At 37.2% G+C, this 20,319-nt stretch overlaps 1 pseudogene; it reads right to left on the bottom strand.

Annotated features, from left to right (window-relative positions):
• Positions 1-14,939: 14,939 nt before the first annotated feature.
• LOC116739628 lies at positions 14,940-15,742 on the bottom strand (annotated as a pseudogene).
• Between the last annotated feature and the right edge of the window lie 4,577 nt (positions 15,743-20,319).

The raw sequence follows: 20,319 nt of genomic DNA, 5'->3' as shown, positions 1-20,319 counted from the left end.
CTAGTCCCCTCCACCAGGAAGCCTACACAACCCACTGAAACAACCTTAGCCACTGGAGACAGACATCAAAAACAACGGGAACTACGAAAGTGCAGCCTGCAAAAAGGAGACCCCAAACACAGTAAGATAAGCAAAATGAGAAGACAGAAAAACACACAGCAGATGAAGGAGCAAGATAAAAACCCACCAGACCTAACAAATGAAGAGGAAATAGGCAATCTACCTGAAAAAGAATTCAGAATAATGATAGTAAGGATGATCCGAAATCTTGGAAGTAGAATGGACAAAATGCAAGAAAAAGTTAACAAGGACCTAGAAGACATAAAGATGAAACAAGCAACAATGAACAATGCAATAAATGAAATTAAAAGTACTCTAGATAGGATCAATAGCAGAATAACTGAGGCAGAAGAACGGATAAGTGACCTGGAAGATAAAGTAGTGGAAATAACTACTGCAGAGCAGAATAAAGAAAAAAGAATGAAAAGAACTGAGGACAGTCTCAGAGACCTCTGGGACAACATTAAACGCACCAACATTCGAATTATAGGGGTTCCAGAAGAAGAAGAAAAAAAGAAAGGGACTGAGAAAATATTTGCAGAGATTATAGTTGAAAACTTCCCTAATATGGGAAAGGAAATAGTTAATCAAGTCCAGGAAGCACAGAGAGTCCCATACAGGATAAATACAAGGAGAAATACGCCAAGACAAATATTAATCAAACTATCAAAAATTAAATACAAAGAAAGCACATTAAAAGCAGCAAGGGGAAAACAACAAATAACACACAAGGGAATCCCCATAAGGTTAACAGCTGATCTCTCAGCAGAAATCCTACAAGCCAGAAGGGAGTGGCAGGACATACTGAAAGTGATGAAGGAGAAAAACCTGCAACCAAGACTACTCTACCCAGCAAGGTTCTCATTCAGATTTGATGGAGAAATTAAAACCTTTACAGACAAGCAAAAGCTGAGAGAGTTCAGCACCACCAAACCAGCTTTACAACAAATGCTAAAGGAACTTCTCTAGACAAGAAACGCAAGAGAAGGAAACGACCTATAATAACGAACCCAAAACAATATAGAAAATGGGAATAGGAACATACATATCGATAATTACCTTAAATGTAAATGGACTAAATGCTCCCACCAAAAGACACAGATTGGCTGAATGGATACAAAAACAAGACCCTTATATGTGCTGTCTACAAGAGACCCACTTCAGACCTAGAGACACATACAGACTGAAAGTAAGGGGATGGAAAAAGATATTCCATGCAAATGGAAACCAAAAGAAAGCTGGAGTAGCAATTCTCATATCAGACAAAATAGACTTTAAAATAAGGACTATTAAAAGGGATAAAGAAAGACACTACATAATGATCAAGGGATCGATCCAAGAAGAAGATATAACAATTGTAAATATTTATGCACCCAACATAGGAGCACCTCAATACATAAGGCAAATACTAACAGCCATAAAAGGGGAAATCGACAGTAACACATTCATAGTAGGGGACTTTAACACCCCACTTTCACCCATGGACAGATCATCCAAAATGAAAATAAATAAGGAAACACAAGCTTTAAATGATACATTAAACAAGATGGACTGAATTGATATTTATAGGACACTCCATCCAAAAACAACAGAATACACATTTTTCTCAAGTGCTCATGGAACATTCTCCAGGATAGATCATATCTTGGGTCACAAATCAAGCCTTGGTAAATTTAAGAAAACTGAAATTGTATCAAGTATCTTTTCCGACCACAACGCCATGAGACTAGATATCAATTACAGGAAAAGATCTTTAAAAAATACAAACACATGGAGGCTAAACAATACACTACTTAATAATGAAGTGATCACGGAAGAAATCAAAGAGGAAATAAAAAAATACCTGGAAACAAATGACAATGGAGACACAACGACCCAAAACCTATGGGATGCAGCAAAAGCAGTTCTAAGGGGGAAGTTTATAGCAATACAAGCCCACCTTAAGAAGCAGGAAACATCTCGAATAAACAACCTAACCTTGCACCTCAAGCAATTAGAGAAAGAAGAACAAAAAAACCCCAAAGCTAGCAGAAGGAAAGAAATCATAAAAATCAGATCAGAAATAAATGAAAAAGAAATGAAGGAAACAATAGCAAAGATCAATAAAACTAAAAGCTGGTTCTTTGAGAAGATAAACAAAATAGATAAACCACTAGCCAGACTCATCAAGAAAAAAAGGGAGAAGACTCAAATCAATAGAATTAGAAATGAAAAAGGAGAAGTAACAACTGACACTGCAGAAATAAAAAAAATCATGAGAGATTACTACAAGCAACTCTATGCCAATAAAATGGACAATCTGGAAGAAATGGACAAATTCTTAGAAATGCACAACCTGCCAAGACTGAATCAGGAAGAAATAGAAAATATGAACAGACCAATCACAAGCACTGAAATTGAAACTGTGATTAAAAACCTTCCAACAAACAAAAGCCCAGGACCAGATGGCTTCACAGGTGAATTCTATCAAACGTTTAGAGAAGAGCTAACACCTATCCTTCTCAAACTCTTCCAAAATATAGCAGAGGGAGGAACACTCCCAAATTCCTTCTACGAAGCCACCATCACCTTGATACCAAAACCAGACAAGGATGTCACAAAGAAAGAAAACTACAGGCCAATATCACTGATGAACATAGATGCAAAAATCCTCAACAAAATACTAGCAAACAGAATCCAACAGCACATTAAAAGGATCATACACCATGATCAAGTGGGGTTTATTCCAGGAATGCAAGGATTCTTCAATATACGCAAATCTATCAATGTGATAAACTATATTAACAAATTGAAGGAGAAAAACCATATGATCATCTCAATAGATGCAGAGAAAGCTTTCGACAAAATTCAACACCCATTTATGATAAAAACCCTCCAGAAAGTAGGCATAGAGGGAACTTTCCTAAACATAATAAAAGCCATATATGACAAGCCCACAGCAAACATCATCCTCAATGGTGAAAAACTGAAAGCATTTCCACTAAGATCAGGAACAAGACAAGGTTGCCCACTCTCACCACTCTTATTCAACATAGTTTTGGAAGTTTTAGCCACAGCAATCAGAGAAGAAAAGGAAATAAAAGGAATCCAAATCGGAAAAGAAGAAGTAAAGCTGTCACTGTTTGCAGATGACATGATACTATACATAGAGAATCCTAAAGATGCTACCAGAAAACTACTAGAGCTAATCAATGAATTTGGTAAAGTAGCAGGATACAAAATTAATGCACAGAAATCTCTGGCATTCCTATATACTAAGGATGAAAAATCTGAAAGTGAAATCAAGAAAACACTCCCATTTACCATTGCAACAAAAAGAATAAAATATCTAGGAATAAACCTACCTAAGGATACGAAAGACCTGTATGCAGAAAATTATAAGACACTGATGAAAGAAATTAAAGATGATACAAATAGATGGAGAGATATACCATGTTCTTGGATGGGAAGAATCAACATTGTGAAAATGACTCTAGTACCCAAAGCAATGTACAGATTCAATGCAATCCCTATCAAACTACCACTGGCATTTTTCACAGAACTAGAACAAAAAATTTCGCAATTTGTATGGAAACACAAAAGACCCCGAATAGCCAAAGCAATCTTGAGAACGAAAAAAGGAGCTGGAGGAATAAGGCTCCCTGACTTCAGACTATATTACAAAGCAACAGTAATCAAGACAGTATGGTACTGGCACAAAAACAGAAAGATAGATCAGTGGAACAGGATAGAAAGCCCAGAGATAAACCCACGCACATATGGACACCTTATCTTTGATAAAGGAGGCAGGAATGTACAGTGGAGAAAGGACAGCCTCTTCAATAAATGGTGCTGGGAAAACTGGACAGGTACATGTAAAAGTATGAGATTAGATCACTCCCTAACACCATACACAAAAATAAGCTCAAAATGGATTAAAGACCTAAATGTAAGGCCAGAAACTATCAAACTCTTAGAAGAAAACATAGGAAGAACACTCTATGACATAAATCACAGCAAGATCCTTTCTGACCCACCTCCTAGAGTAATGGAAATAAAAACAAAAATAAACAAATGGGACCTAATGAAACTTCAAAGCTTTTGCACAGCAAAGGAAACCATAACCAAGACCAAAAGACAACCCTCAGAATGGGAGAAAACATTTGCAAATGAAGCAACTGACAAAGGATTAATCTCCAAAATTTACAAGCAGCTCATGCAGCTCAATAACAAAAAAACAAACAACCCCATCCAAAAATGGGCAGAAGACCTAAATAGACATTTCTCCAAAGAAGATATACAGAATGCCAACAAACACATGAAAGAATGCTCAACATCATTAATCATTAGAGAAATGCAAATCAAAACCACAATGAGATATCATCTCACACCAGTCAGAATGGCCATCATCAAAAAATCAAGAAACAATAAATGCTGGAGAGGGTGTGGAGAAAAGGGGACACTCTTGCACTGCTGGTGGGAATGTGAATTGGTTCAGCCACTGTGGAGAACAGTATGGAGGTTCCTTAAAAAACTACAAATAGAATTACCATATGACCCAGCAATCCCACTACTGGGCATATACCCTGAGAAAACCAAAATTCAAAAAGAGTCATGTACCAAAATGTTCATTGCAGCTCTATTTACAATAGCCAGGACATGGAAACAACCTAAGCGCCCATCATCGGATGAATGGATAAAGAAGATGTGGCACATATACACAATGGAATATTACTCAGCCTTAAAAAGAAATGAAATTGAGCTATTTGTAATGAGATGGATAGACCTAGAGTCTGTCATACAGAGTGAAGTAAGTCAGAAAGAAAATGACAAATACCGTATGCTAACACATATATATGGAATTTAAGGGAAAAAAATGTCATGAAGAACCTAGGGGTAAGATAGGAATAAAGACGCAGACCTACTGGAGAACGGACTTGAGGGTATGGGGAGGGGGAGGGGTGAGTTTTGACTGGGCGAGAGAGAGTCATGGACATATACACACTAACAAACGTAGTAAGGTAGATAGCTGGGGGGAAGCAGCCGCAAGGCACAGGGATATTAGCTCGGTGCTTTGTGACAGCCTGGAAGGGTGGGATGGGGAGAGTGGGAGGGAGGGAGACGCAAGAGGGAAGACATATGGGAACATATGTATATGTATAGCTGATTCACTTTGTTATAAAGCAGAAACTAACACACCATTGTAAAGCAATTATACCCCAATAAAGATGTTTAAAAAAAAAAAAAAAAAAAAGAAGCAGGAAACATCTCGAATAAACAACCTAACCTTGCACCTCAAGCAATTAGAGAAAGAAGAACAAAAAAACCCCAAAGCTAGCAGAAGGAAAGAAATCATAAAAATCAGATCAGAAATAAATGAAAAAGAAATGAAGGAAACAATAGCAAAGATCAATAAAACTAAAAGCTGGTTCTTTGAGAAGATAAACAAAATAGATAAACCACTAGCCAGACTCATCAAGAAAAAAAAGGAGAAGACTCAAATCAATAGAATTAGAAATGAAAAAGGAGAAGTAACAACTGACACTGCAGAAATTAAAAAAATCATGAGAGATTACTACAAGCAACTCTATGCCAATAAAATGGACAATCTGGAAGAAATGGACAAATTCTTAGAAATGCACAACCTGCCAAGACTGAATCAGGAAGAAATAGAAAATATGAACAGACCAATCACAAGCACTGAAATTGAAACTGTGATTAAAAATCTTCCAACAAACAAAAGCCCAGGACAAGATGGCTTCACAGGTGAATTCTATCAAACGTTTAGAGAAGAGCTAACACCTATCCTTCTCGAACTCTTCCAAAATATAGCAGAGGGAGGAACACTCCCAAATTCCTTCTACGAAGCCACCATCAACTTGATACCAAAACCAGACAAGGATGTCACAAAGAAAGAAAACTACAGGCCAATATCACTGATGAACATAGATGCAAAAATCCTCAACAAAATACTAGCAAACAGAATCCAACAGCACATTAAAAGGATCATACACCATGATCAAGTGGGGTTTATTCTAGGAATGCAAGGATTCTTCAATATACGCAAATCTATCAATGTGATAAACCATATTAACAAATTGAAGGAGAAAAACCATATGATCATCTCAATAGATGCAGAGAAAGCTTTCGACAAAATTCAACACCCATTTATGATAAAAATCCTCCAGAAAGTAGGCATAGAGGGAACTTTCCTCAACATAATAAAGGCCATATATGACAAGCCCACAGCAAACATCATCCTCAATGGTGAAAAACTGAAAGCATTTCCACTAAGATCAGGAACAAGACAAGGTTGCCCACTCTCACCACTCTTATTCAACATAGTTTTGGAAGTTTTAGCCACAGCAATCAGAGAAGAAAAGGAAATAAAAGGAATCCAAATCAGAAAAGAAGAAGTAAAGCTGTCACTGTTTGCAGATGACATGATACTATACATAGAGAATCCTAAAGATGCTACCAGAAAACTACTAGAGCTAATCAATGAATTTGGTAAAGTAGCAGGATACAAAATTAATGCACAGAAATCTCTGGCATTCCTATATACTAAGGATGAAAAATCTGAAAGTGAAATCAAGAAAACACTCCCATTTACCATTGCAACAAAAAGAATAAAATATCTAGGAATTAACCTACCTAAGGAGATGAAAGACCTGTATGCAGAAAATTATAAGACACTGATGAAAGAAATTAAAGATGATACAAATAGATGGAGAGATATACCATGTTCTTGGATGGGAAGAATCAACATTGTGAAAATGACTCTACTACCCAAAGCAATCTACAGATTCAATGCAATCCCTATCAAACTACCACTGGCATTTTTCACAGAACTAGAACAAAAAATTTCGCAATTTGTATGGAAACACAAAAGACCCCGAATAGCCAAAGCAATCTTGAGAACGAAAAAAGGAGCTGGAAGAATCAGGCTCCCTGACTTCAGACTATACTCCAAAGCAACAGTAATCAAGACAGTATGGTACTGACACAAAAACAGAAAGATAGATCAGTGGAACAGGATAGAAAGCCCAGAGATAAACCCACGCACATATGGACACCTTATCTTTGATAAAGGAGGCAGGAATGTACAGTGGAGAAAGGACAGCCTCTTCAATAAATGGTGCTGGGAAAACTGGACAGGTACATGTAAAAGTATGAGATTAGATCACTCCCTAACACCATACACAAAAATAAGCTCAAAATGGATTAAAGACCTAAATGTAAGGCCAGAAACTATCAAACTCTAAGAGGAAAACATAGGAAGAACACTCTATGACATAAATCACAGCAAGATCCTTTCTGACCCACCTCCTAGAGTAATGGAAATAAAAACAAAAATAAACAAATGGGACCTAATGAAACTTCAAAGCTTTTGCACAGCAAAGGAAACCATAATCAAGACCCAAAGACAACCCTCAGAATGGGAGAAAATATTTGCAAATGAAGCAACTGACAAAGGATTAATCTCCAAAATTTACAAGCAGCTCATGCAGCTCAATAACAAAAAAACAAACAACCCCATCCAAAAATGGGCAGAAGACCTAAATAGACATTTCTCCAAAGAAGATATACAGAATGCCAACAAACACATGAAAGAATGCTCAACATCATTAATCATTAGAGAAATGCAAATCAAAACTACAATGAGATATCATCTCACACCAGTCAGAATGGCCATCATCAAAAAATCTAGAAACAATAAATGCTGGAGAGGATGTGGAGAAAAGGGGACACTCTTGCACTGCTGGTGGGAATGTGAATTGGTTCAGCCACTATGGAGAACAGTATGGAGGTTCCTTAAAAAACTACAAATAGAATTACCATATGACCCAGCAATCCCACTACTGGGCAGATACCCTGAGAAAACCATAATTCAGAAAGAGTCATGTACCAAAATGTTCATTGCAGCTCTATTTACAATAGCTCGGAGATGGAAACAACCTAAGCGCCCATCATCGGATGAATGGATAAAGAAGATGTGGCACATATACACAATGGAATATTACTCAGCCTTAAAAAGAAATGAAATTGAGCTATTTGTAATGAGATGGATAAACCTAGAGTCTGTCATACAGAGTGAAGTAAGTCAGAAAGAAAAAGACAAATACCGTATGCTAACACATATATATGGAATTTAAGGGGAAAAAATGTCATGAAGAGCCTAGGGGTAAGACAGGAATAAAGACGCAGACCTACTGGAGAATGGACTTGAGGATATGGGGAGGGGGAAGGGTGAGTTTTGACAGGGCAAGAGAGAGTCATGGACATATACACACTAACAAACGTAGTAAGGTAGATAGCTAGGGGGAAGCAGCCACAAGGCACAGGGATATTAGCTCGGTGCTTTGTGACAGCCTGGAGGGGTGGGATGGGGAGAGTGGGAGGGAGGGAGACGCAAGAGGGAAGACATATGGGAACATATGTATATGTATAGCTGATTCACTTTGTTATAAAGCAGAAACTAACACACCATTGTAAAGCAATTATACCCCAATAAAGATGTTTAAAATAAATAAATAAATAAAAAATAAAAATTGAAATTTATTGTCACGTCTGTTGTGTCTTTTAAATATTAAGTATCTGACATAAATCACAGCAAGATCCTTTTTGACCCACCTCCTAGAGAAATGGAAATAAAAACAAAAATAAACAAATGGGATCTAATGAAACTTCAAAGCTTTTGCACAGCAAAGGAAACCATAAACAAGACCAAAAGACAACCCTCAGAATGGGAGAAAATATTTGCAACTGAAGCAACTGACAAAGGATTAATCTCCAAAATTTATAAGCAGCTCATGCAGCTCAATAACAAAAAAACAAACAACCCAATCCAAAAATGGGCAGAAGACCTAAATAGACATTTCTCCAAAGAAGATATACAGACTGCCAACAAACACATGAGAGAATGCTCAACATCATTAATCATTAGAGAAATGCAAATCAAAACTACAATGAGATATCATCTCACACCAGTCAGAATGGCCATCATCAAAAAATCTAGAAACAATAAATGCTGGAGAGGATGTGGAGAAAAGGGGACACTCTTGCACTGCTGGTGGGAATGTGAATTGGTTCAGCCACTATGGAGAACAGTATGGAGGTTCCTTAAAAAACTACAAAGAGAACTACCATATGACCCAGCAATCCCACTACTGGGCATATACCCTGAGAAAACCATAATTCAAAAAGAGTCATGTACCGAAATGTTCATTGCTGCTCTATTTACAATAGCCTGGAGATGGAAACAACCTAAGTGTCCATCATTGGATGAATGGATAAAGAAGATGTGGCACATATATACAATGGAATATTACTCAGCCATAAAAAGAAATGAAATTGAGCTATTTGTAATGAGGTGGATAGACCTAGAGTCTGTCATACAGAGTGAAGTAAGTCAGAAAGAGAGACAAATACCATATGCTAACACATATATATGGAATTTAAGGGAAAAAAAAGTCATGAAGAACCTAGGGGTAAGACAGGAGTAAAGACACAGGCCTACTAGAGAATGGACTTGAGGATATGGGGAGGGGGAACGGTAAGCTGTGACAAAGCGAGAGAGTGGTATGGACATATATACACTACCAAACGTAAGGTAGATAGCTAGTGGGAAGCAGCCGCATAGCACAGGGAGATCAGCTCTGTGCTTTGTGACCGCCTGGAGGGGTGGGATAGGGAGGGTGGAAGGGAGGGAGAGGCAAGAGGGAAGAGACATGGGAACATATATATATGTATAACTGATTCACTTTGTTATAAAGCAGAAACTAACACACCATTGTAAAGCAATTATACTCCAGTAAAGATGTACAAAATAAATAAATATTAAGTATCTTACAACTGAAAAAAAAATTGGTTTCAAGCTGGTCGCTTCGCAGAAGAAGACACAAACCTGAATTCTAGGGATCCATGACCAATACAATCTTCTTTTTTCTAATATAGGCAGTCCTTGCTTTGCACAATTTCAGTATACACAAATTTCAGTTACCATGGTTTATTTAAATAATACCAATCCCCCAACAACATGGCTCAATTTCAGTTGCCACAGTATACTAAAGATTAGTAATTGAACAAAGCACAAACTTTACTAGTAACTCTTCATTCTATGAACGACTATGGAAATAATAAAAGTGCAATCAGTAACCAATGACATCAGTGACCAATCACAACACTTCTTTCACAGTCTGTCGGTGGCTGTTAATTCTGTTCCATGCATGGACAGCAAAATGTGTACAGTTGACCCTTGAACAATATGGTTTGAACTGCATGAGTCCACTCATACGTGAATTGTTTTTTTTCAGTAAATACAGTCACAGTACTACACGAGCAGAGGCTGGGTGAGTCTGCACATGCAGAACTGTGGGCTCGGAGGGCCAACCGTAAATTTACATGTGGATTTTCAATTGCGCAAAGAGTTGGTCCCCCTAACCCCACATTGTTCCGGGGCCAACTGTACCTGCATTATCTCCTTGTATCCCGATAATAAATCCGTGTGACATTTAAACGAAGAATAATAGAAAGAGGGAATCGGCCAAGAAAGATGAAAATGAAAATGCTGGAAGTGAGATTTGAATTGAATGTAAATAAAGTCATAGAAGAAATAGCAGACGTGGGGAATGTTGACACTGCCACTGGTTGAGAAATTATCGATATGAACCTAGAGGAACTTAGTGAAAGCAAACTTATCAATATAAATGAGAAGGATGAAGGTGTCCCAGACGAAGTGACGCCTACAGAAAACTTCACATTTAAAGAACTCTCAATGTATCAAAAACTCAGTGTAAATTGGAAGCTGGCCCAATCTTAGAAAGAATTATGAAAATTCACCAAGGCATAGAAAAGATACTCCATATCTATAAGTTATAGAATGAGAATAAAGCAAACACAGTTCAAACCGCTCTTGGTAAATATTTACAAGAAAATAAAACATTTAAATTCTGGACATTTTAATCATTTTCAGTGACAACATGCTAAATTAATACTAGTGTTACTATTGTTTTCAATATCCCTATACAGTTGACCCCAAAACAACATAGGTTTAAACTACGTGAGTCCACTTTTACATAGATTTTTTTCAATAAATACAGTACTACACAATCCACAGTTGGTTGAATCCACAGATATGGAAACACAGACACAGAGGGCCAGCTGTACAGTTATACACAGATTTTATGACTGTGACCCTCACATTGCTCAAGGGTCAACTGTGTGTTTATAACCAACAGTAAGAGGGTTTTTTAATGTTTCGACAAAAATTTTTAAAGGTGATGGAATGATCATAATTTCCCCATTGATTATTTAGGTCTTTTGCTTGGTTTCACTTTGCATGATCATTTTTTAGCGTCCCACACTATTATGCAAAGTAAAGACTGACTTTATATTGTAAGATTTGGAGTCAAAATTTAAAAATTATAATTTGTTAACATCCATAATATCTTCTTATTGACATATCACTTCGTTTTTCTTTAAAGAATGCCTTAATCCTTTGAAGTTTGGAAGGAATTAAGTACATTGGATTGGGATTCTAATATCATTCTGCTTATGGTATTAATTTTACTAAAATACCATGGCAAACTAGTACCAAGTCCATCAACCTAAAGGATATTTTTGGAAGTATACATTTGGCTTGTTTTCTGGAACCCATAATTTTATTAATATCTTCAAATTTTCCAAAGAAGTATTGAAGATTACCACAAATTGAATTCCTAATCCCATGATGGCATAAGCACTTCTCTTATATTTAACAATGGTTTTAATTTCATATTTATATTTTCAATACACTCCAATGTTTTGTTGGAGACTGAAAAGTAATAGTACCATTTTTGTATGGTATTTTAAAACTATTTATAGATAGGCTTTTACTATATCTTTTAATACCAAAATTTTAAAAAGAATGTGCACAGATCAAAGTATATAGAATGCGAAGTTACTGTCCTTCTGCTTCACACTTACTTCAGATGCAGCCCTTTAAGATGGTAACCTAAAGTTCAGGCACCAGTGATATCTTTGACGATTTGCAAGTCTGGTGAAAGCTTTGCTGAACTTCTCAGTGTTTTTATCTGCCTCTCATGGAATCAGCAGATGCTCTTACTGGAAAAGCAGCCCCAACTACAGGGCTCATTCTGTGAATTTCTGTCTTCTCCTAGATATTGACCCAGTAATTTATTTCTCCTTTGTTGGTTCTTCAATGTCTTCAGGCAGATTTTATTTTAAATTTTCTCGTGTTTTCTACTTGTCCTTGACAAGAGAGTTGGTTCAAATTAGATAGTCCATCATTTCTAGAAGCAGAAGGCCTCTACTTTTTTTTTAATTGTTCATTAATAAAACCTACCATCCTTTCATGTGTGGAGCCTCAATTTATGTCTCAGAAATCTAGGCAACAACAACACTGGTACAGGCAAGTTGAGACTCTATAGTGGGAAGTGACCCCTGAGCATGTGTATAAAACATGTGAATTCAAGATGAATTTCTTCACAGGTCTCCTTGACCATGAAGCTAGTTCAAAATAATATAGGAGAGGAACCAAATTTGGGGCATCTTATCAAAGCTGCACACCTAGTCCAGACTGAAAACCAAGGCAAAAACTGGCACTAATTGTTTTGTTGCCTAATGCTTTATAATAATCTGTATCTAACAGTCTCTGATTCCTTTAACAGATAATTTGCCTCAGCCATTCCTCCTGAGGCAGCCTAATTGAAGGTCATTGCTCATAGAATCTCATGCACATTTCCTAAGATGTGCTTTGTGGCCAGTGTTTTCAACACTAACTTTGTTTGTGAGGCCTGTGTGTTTACTTAAGCCTTGGCAAGTAAATTTCTACTTCCGTAGAAATGCACTCTTGCTCTAGTGGATGCTGTGGAGCCACCAGTGTACCCGCTTCAGGACAAACATAAGTGTTTCCCTCAGCCTGAGGGAGTGTTGGCTGCTGACATCTCACAGACATGTCCCTCTCCAGGCATTGCCTTCAGTGGGAGAGTTGCTCTGTCCAAGGGGACATCCCTTCCCTGAGAGCACATACCAAATATGTGAGTAAAAAGTTAAGTCCCATTACCTAGTTTTAGGAAGTCTCTGAAGGGTCATCCTAGCTCCAGAACTCTCTGTGAGTTAGACTAAATCCTCTACTGAAACTGCATCACAGTTCAACCTCCCCCTCTCCTCAGTCCTGCTGTTCCTGAAAGCACCCCCAGCAAGCCTTCTGCATGCAGACATCCACCTGAGTACGTTTTCTCAGAAACTGACCTATGACACTCATCTGTATAAAAATAGCCACTTGACTTGGACAAAGCCATCCTAAGTAGCAGCAACTTGCCACAGTAAACCCTCAAATGGACACGAGAAGCAAAGTCCTACAACAACCTGCTCAGGCCACAACAATAAAAAGGCAACTACATGGCATACAAAAAGCTCCATGTAGAGAATGGATAAAGAAGATGCAGTACATATATACAATGAAATATTAGTCAGCCATAAAAAGGAATGGAATAATGCCATTTGCAGCAACGTGGATGGACTTAGAGACTGTCATACTGAGTGAAGTAAGTCAGACAGAGAAAGACAAATATCATATGATATCGCTTATATGTGGAACCTAAAAAAATGGTACAAATGAACTTATTTACAGGATGGAAATAGAGTCACAAATGTAGAAAACAAACTTATGGTTACCAGGCAGTAAGGGTGAGGAGGATAAATTGGGAGATTGAAACTGACATAGACACACTACTATATATAAAATAGATAACTAATAAGGACCTACTGTATAGCATAGGGAACTATATTCAATACTCTTTAATGACCTATATGGCAAAAGAATCTAAAAAAGAGTGTATATATATATATATATATATATATATATATATATATATATATAATGGAGCACCTTGCTGTACACCTGAAACTAACACAACATTGTAAATCAACTATACTCCAATAAAAAATTTTTTTAATTAAAAATTTTAAAAGAAGCTCCATGTTGAACCATATGGGTCACTACACACTCACGAGGCCAGAGACTCATGTGGGCATTCCCTAATTTCTAAAGACAAAGGTTTCTCACAGATTAATTTGTTCTCCATTTCCATAACAATTTTCCCCTCCAAACTTGTATTCTAACAAAGGCCCCAGCAGCCTTTATTAATTCTCTTATGAATTAAACTTATTATCCTAAACTACGGACATCCATCGACCTTCCATTTTATTTAAAATGAGTGAAAATGTATGCTAAAAATTTATTCCAACCTTGTTTATAAGTTATAGACTTTCCTTGGTTTTGTTTTAAGTTACAGCTGTTCTTTAGGCTCAGTACAGAGGAAGTTCCTTTTTCTATTTTGGGTTTATTTCAATGGGATGAATTACGAAATATTTCCCTTTACTGTTTTCCCAGAAGTTCACTCTGATTTTTAACATGTTTCTTTTTGTATAAATTTTGGAATGACTGGTTGCATTTTCTCCTTTCACTTAGAAAATATACAGATAAAAATAAAACTACAGGGGCTTCCCTGGTGGCGCAGTGGTTGGGAGTCCGCCTGCCGATGCAAGGGACGTGGGTTCGTGCCCCGGTCCGGGAAGATTCCACATGCCGCAGAGCGGCTGGGCCCGTGAGCCATGGCTGCTGAGCCTGCATGTCCAGAGCCTGTGCTCGGCAACAGGAGAGGCCACAGCAGTGAGAAGCCCGCATACCGCAAAAATAAATAAATAAATAGATAAATAAATAAAACTAGATACAGATAACATGGGTGTTACTGTGAAATTTTTGATTTAGCCTTAGCAGAAAATAAATAAACCAAAGCTATCAACACATTTTTAGGCAGATAAAGTCTCATTTTATTGAATGAGTGATCTATGTAATTGCTGAGGCCACTATGTACAGACAAGATGGGGAGAACCTATTTCTTGGTCTCTTCCTCCTTGGACAAAGCCTTGATGATTTCCCCCTTCTTGGCTTGGAACCCGTCTTCACGTTGCTCTCATGCTTCCCTGGTCTTAGACCTGCGGGCCTCAGCCTAGTCGGTCTGAAGCTTCTTGCAAGCTTGTGGATATGTTCCGTGAGAACCTGCTTGTTTTTGAACACATTACCCTTCACTTTCAGGTACAGGCTATGATACATGTGGTGGTCAATCTTCTTAGATTCACAGTATCTTCTGAGCAACCGGCGTGGAATTCTTATCCTTCTCCTCATCTAGGTTACCTTCTTGGGCATTCGAGCATTGGCAGTACACTTTCACTTACCTAGGTCCATAAGCAGGCCGAGGTATTTTTCCGGCTTCAAGCCTGGGAATGGACAGTCATAGGCTTCTGGATGATCAGCCCATATATATATATATATATTTTTTTTTTTTTTTTTTTTTTTGCAGTACACGGGCCTGTCACTCTTGTGGCCTCTCCCGCTGCGGAGTACAGGCTCCGGACGCGCAGGCCCGGCGGCCATGGCTCACGGGCCCAGCTGCTCCGCGGCATGTGGGATCTTCCCGGACCGGGGCACGAACCCGTGTCGCCTGCATCGGCAGGCAGACTCTCAACCACTGCGCCACCAGGGAAGCCCAATCAGCCCATCTTTGATCAGCTTCCAGATCTGCTGACGGGAGTTGGCATTGAAGATTTCACTAGTCTCAACGGCGTCCAACCAGACCTTCCTTTTGCTGCCGCAAAGGACACTGGAAGCAAGCCTCTTCTGAAGCCTGAGCATACTCACAGCCACAGTGGCAAAAGGAAAGCCAAAGTTATCAATTGATATTCAACTAACATCTTGGATTAGTTAGGATCAAATGTGGCTGCAAGTGACAGAAAATTCAAATGAACAATATCTTTAAAAACATGTAGTTATATTTCCCTCTCTTGTGAAAAGACAGAAGTAGGCAATTCAGGGTTGTTATGGCATCTCACTGTGTCCGGGATTTGGTTCCCGTTTCCTCTTTTGTTTGGGGGGTTTTGTCTTTGCTTTTTTTGTTTTCTTTTGGTCTTCGCCATGCTTGGTCCTCATTCCAAAGGTCATCCTGTTCTCTGAGTTGGATGTAAGAGGTCCTTCCATCAAATCCACCTTTTAGCCGACAGTAAGGAAAAAGGAATAAGCCAAACACACTCACCCCCACCCCACACCGCTCAGATCCACTTTGCAGGAGCTGTACACTGCATTAATCAGACATCAGTCACATAACCACAACCAGCTAAGAGGGTCCCTAAGAGATGTAGTTTTATTCTGCCCAGCTAATAATTGCTTGTTAATATATTCTAGAGGAAGTGCAAAATAGATTCTGGGAGACAACCAGTTGTCTGTGCTATATAACCCCATTTGGTAATTCATCTGTCTATTTAGGTACATAAATGTATAGTTGGTAACTTGAATAGGTCTCCTGGAAATAACATTGTTCAAAGCCCATGAGTGTTTCTCTGACACTTTGTACCCAAATTAGGGCTCATAATCATTTTAAATATTTCCCTTCTAAAGTTATATCTGGCATTCTCTCTGAAGTAGAATAGGTTGTGCATTGAGGATGGATGGAGTTGTAGGTAGGCCAACAAGCGCTTCTGTATTAGAGCAGAACCAAATTATATCTCAGGAAGAATCTTGGTCCTCACTGCAGATATTATCAGCCTCCTGGGAGCAAACCTAAGATTCAAACAACAGTCCGTGAGTAGGTCTCCAAAAGCCACAAGAAATTTGCAATTGCAAATTCCACCTACAACTCCACTGATTATTAAAGTTACTGCTCTGCATTTAACAGATAATATAAAACTGTCATATATACGGTGTATGTACATAACCTGAAAGTCTCTGCTGCTAAAAAAAAACTCAAGTTAGTTCAACATAAACAATATTTATGGGAGACTTAGAGTCTACTCACTCCTGTAGATTATATAAGATCTGCCATTGAGTTTGCCAGAACATCAGAGAGCTGCACAGGTGGACCAGATGCTGCGTGTTGCGTAGTTACTTTCCCCACTTTTTGTTTTAGGCTGGCATGATCACCTTACTTTAAGAGACTTAAAATGGGCCTGTGAACCTCATAAAATTTACTGAAAGAATACTCCTTGAGAACATTTTTTACTGCACCAAATAGTTTATTCTCTATAAGAACTGATGGGAGAATTTTCCTTGTGGCCTCAGGACCAGGAAGAGTGATACTTTCCCTGAACAACTTATTTGTCTGTTTCTTCTAGACACTGTGAATGTGTAATTGATCCTGTCTTAATCACTTTATAAGTCCTCCAATAATTCATGACCCACATGTATAGGGTGTATAGGGTGTCGTGACACTTTGTTTTTTAATTCATTCTTGATTTCATCTTACTTACTGGCCATATCTTCCTTTGGATTCAATTCCTAAATTTTCATTGATACATCTTTAATATTACATGCATGCTTTTGTAAGTGGCTTTCAATTAGTTTTAGAGATAACATGTTATTGTGAATTTAAGCATGGATTTGTAAGCTGTTTGATGATTTGGGGGCCATAACACTTCTAATTTTTGAATAATAATGAAGATGCTGAAAAGATGCTGTTTTAATCTCTACTGCCACCCAGTGGTAAGGTATAGAAACTTATCCCAATCCTGTAGCCTTTGATGATTACAAAAACTCACGTTTTCAGTGTTTTAATGTTGCAGATATTTTTATTCTGTTCTTAGACAAACAAGTATTTTATATGATATTACATTTTTTATGTTTTTCCCCTGAGAAGGAACTACTCACGGTGCAACCCATCATCCCAACTCACTCATTAAACATTTTCCAATTTTTATTTTGTTATGCTGTGTTTTGCCTTTGGAATCTTAAGTGCAGATTGTTGACTTAATCATTCTCCTCCATTATGGCTCGTGGACACCATTTGTTCAAGCAGACTTCCTTTGTGAAATATTTATTTACTTATCCCCATATCCTTCTCTTCCCCACATTCTAAAGTATAAATATATTATCCTGCTAGGTGTTCTTATAAAATGTGGTATTGTTTGATGTCTACAGCTTTAATTTCCACAGATGGTATTATACTATACTATTAATATTATTTCATTCAGCACTCTTTTAAAGACCTTCCCCTGTTATTCTGTGTCAAGTTTTTGTTTCTATCAATACCTGTTACATAAAATCTCATAGTGTGGATATACTGCACTTTTCTTAGGTGTTTCCATAGAGATGAACATCGAGCATGCTTCCGACCCCTCACTACCATAAAAACTCTGTGATAACCATCTCTACATATGTTCTCTCTTGGAGCTGGGTAAACATTTCCCATTACACATATTCAGAAGTGGGATTGCAGGGTCAATATGTACGTCATTAGACAAGTTGCTACCGCAAACTCTTCAGAATTATATCATCACCATCAATGTATGGGGATTTCCATCTATTTCACAACCCTGCAAACACCGGGCTCCTGCAGCTTTTTAATTTTGTAAATTTAGCGGTATAAAATGAGATCTTGTCTTAATTTTCATTTCTCTATCAATGAGTTTAAGTGTAACTTTAATTTCAACAAATAGTATTATATGTGTTCTTTATTTGTTAATGTAGTTCACTCAGCACTCTTTTGAAGAGCTTCCCATATTACTCTTTGTATATATGTACAAAATACATATACACATTTTGTTTTAAAAATTTCAAATACTTCCTTCAGTTTTTCACCCACTAATTTTGCTGGGCGTATACTTTATTGAAGAGAAAGCCTTAATTTTAGAAAGTAAAATTCAACAATTTTTACGTTTAAATTAATCTTTTTTTTTCAAAAAAACATCAATTTTACACAGCTTGTGATACAGAAGTAACAATATGCAAAACAGTGGAACATCTATGCTCTCCCCACCCAAACTGGGCATGCCCATTCCTGTCCCCCAAGAGGTGGAGAACCCAGGACCCCTGCCCAGCAGGACTTAACTTAGTTACAGGCTATGGGAGAGACTAAGCCCTTAGGGGTTAAGGCTAGGAGGGAAAGACATCAGCATTTAGGCCCCCTCGAGGGCCCACTGGTTAACTGGAACTGTGCATGTATACATGGGATGGGGAGGCGGGGGTGGGACAACCCACCATAGGCCAATTCTCCCAAGGCTCTAGATTTTCCAGTTTGGAAATTTAATTTAAGAAATAATTATCTGCACTAATAGATCATAACAATATTCTTCCATAATATATGCTGCTAACTTTCTAGTATTGCTTTTTGCATTTAAGACTTTATTCCATTCAAAAATAATTTAGATCTATGTAGCCATTTATTCTTCCATACAATATAAAAAAATAGGTTTACTAAGTACCTAGAAAAATTCAGCTAGAATTTTAACTAGGAATTTACTGAAGTTATAGAATAAAGAGAACTGTAATTTCGTATAATAATTTCTTCCATACAACTCCTATTAATCAGAAATACTTTCATGATCCTAATAGTTATTAAAATCTCCCTGCAGAATACTTGTATATTCTCTCTTGCACTAATTTTTAGCTATTTTATAGTTTTTGATGCTATTATAAATGGTATCTTAGTTTGTCTGTTACAAAAAAAAGTTTGTTGATTTTTTAATATTTATTTTGTGTCTGCATTAGTTGCTAAACTTTCATGTTAGTTCTAATGGTTCCCTTTTTATTCTATTAGTTTTATAGGTAGAAATCATACCATCTGAAAGAATACCTATTCTCTTGAAATCCTTTCAGTTTTTATTTATGTTAATTTTTATCTAGATAATTCCTGAGCTCTCTTTTTATTCCCGACATTTTACTTATTTTTTTCTTATATACAATCACATGACCTTCAAATAATATCTTTTCTTTAATTTCTCTTTTAATCTCTCCTTATTTTTCTTGCCTTACTAGATTAACTAGGACTCAGTATTCTATTGAATGGTGAAGATTATAGTAGGCACACAACTTGTATTTGATTTTCACTGGAATGTTTTTAAACATTCACAATTAAATTTATCTCAAGCAGGCTGTGTGTAGTTACATTTGACCATACAGTGGAAGTTTCCTTTTGTTCTGAGTTAGTAATGTTTTACCAGAATGGATATTTAAATATATCAAATGCTTTTTCTATAATTCTAGAGATGATTTTATGGTTTTATTTCCTTAATCTGTTAAAGTAAGGGATTCTATCAAGTGATTGTTATTGGTAGACAAACCTTGCATTCTCTGGATAAATCCCACCTTATGTGGTGTTTGTTTATATTTGCAAGTATTTTATTTGAGTCAGTTATAGATAATTTCTGAGTAAATATACATAAATGAGATTAGCTAATGGTTACTATTTTAATATTTGGTTTGTTTTTTTTCCTGGAAAAATTCTT

This window comes from Phocoena sinus, chromosome 1 (genome assembly GCF_008692025.1).
Source record: "Phocoena sinus isolate mPhoSin1 chromosome 1, mPhoSin1.pri, whole genome shotgun sequence".
In the NCBI taxonomy this organism is placed as follows: Eukaryota; Metazoa; Chordata; class Mammalia; order Artiodactyla; family Phocoenidae; genus Phocoena; species Phocoena sinus.
Note: the sequence above shows the minus strand (reverse complement) of the source record. Positions and strands in the feature narration are given on the sequence as shown.